Genomic DNA, 1664 nt, shown 5'->3' on the forward strand with positions numbered 1-1664 from the left:
ATGTAAGCACATAGATGGCTTAGTGTGTCTTTATTAAAAACGCCTGCATCCGGACGTATTTTGTCATCCAACGCAGTACCATATTGTTCCGTGGATCGTCCCGGATGTTTATTTTCTCGCGAATCGGAGTCAAAACTAGGGGAGCTTTGCGGGCGTCTGGACCGTTGCCATGCACGCGTCTGACACCTTGTTCCCACCCAAAAAACCATCTCGGTGTGAAGCGGTTGCCGCGCATTCATGCTGGTCAGCGCCGCTCCAGAGCAGATGTGACTCCCCGGCTTTGATACCGGTCAAAGCGACGCGCCGGACGAGCGGTCGACGCCGCTTCAATGCAGATGTGGCGACCGAGAGTCCTCCTACGGCTATTGTGCCGCATTGAAGCCTACTCCGGCCGCCTCCTTCACTACTTCGGTGGCCGCGGACGCGACTCCTCGTCGTCGCAGGCCATCATGTTGGCCGTGGAGAGGGCGGCCAGGGAGGTGCCCCGGTGGAAGCGGCGCAGGGCGGCACGTTCCCAAGTCTGAGAAGGTGCCGACTTGGGTCCGCGACTGGTCGCTTACCAACATGGAGACGGCCGTGCGGTGTCATGCCGCCTCGACGAGGAGCTCGCCAAGATCGGCAAGGAGTGGTGACTCAGCGACACCTCTCTGCCGCCGGCAGGGAAAGGCCGCCACCAGGGCACCACGGCCGGGGTTGGCATTGGCCGCGACGGCACTTCGCACGATGCAGGAGGAAGCGGAGTAGATTTTCCATGAGCGTCGGGCGGTGATCGGGCAGGGCTGCCGCGACCCCGTGCCCTACTCCGATGAGGACGACGAGGTCATCCTCCGCTACAAGTCAGTCTAGTTTTTTTTAGTTTTTAGTTGAACGGACGAAATATCGTCCATTTTATGTAAATTATAACCGAATTTAGGTGAATTCTGGCCTGTTTGCATGAAATATATCTGATTTATTGACATACATTTTGAAATACACGGGCATGATTGAATTGTCGCCTCCCGTCGCCGTCTGCGGACACATGTCCGTCTTAGGAGTAAGGTTGGAGATGCCCCTAACTCAGGAAAAAAAGCTAGTACTTACTTAGCACAGAAGGAAAGGCTACATCAACCATGGCACGCACATCATGGGAAGAAAACGCCGCCGTCTTGCGTGTCGATGCCACGAGGATCACCTATCGTTCTTCTTGCAAATGGGTGAACCCAAAAATGTAACCAGAAGTCGCAGGACCCCAATCAAATGTGAAAAAACAGAAGAAACGAAACCATCGAAGGAAAAGAGAAAAAGGAACGCAGCTTGAACCATATAGGCACCACGTGGTAAAGGTGGTCAGAACCCATCAACCAACACTTGATAGAAGCAAAAAAGCTTGAACCATGCACAGTCGGCAATCCACGCCCGAACGACCAAAGGTAGCGGTTTTGCCGTGACAAACAACCATCACGGGCACGGAAAGCACACGGCAAAGAGGGTGAGGGCGCCAGCCAATAGGATAGCGATGGAACACACAAATAGCAATCTGACAAGTGACAACCATGAGACGCACATCACAGCCCAAGACACGCACATCGGTGAGAAATCTAGAAGCAACCGAACAATGACAAAATGACTCACCAACTCAGATCTTAAAGGCATCTATAAAAGGTCTTTTGCTAATTCTCGGTGAA

This window comes from Triticum aestivum, chromosome 4D, assembly GCF_018294505.1.
Source record: "Triticum aestivum cultivar Chinese Spring chromosome 4D, IWGSC CS RefSeq v2.1, whole genome shotgun sequence".
Lineage (NCBI taxonomy): Eukaryota > Viridiplantae > Streptophyta > Magnoliopsida > Poales > Poaceae > Triticum > Triticum aestivum.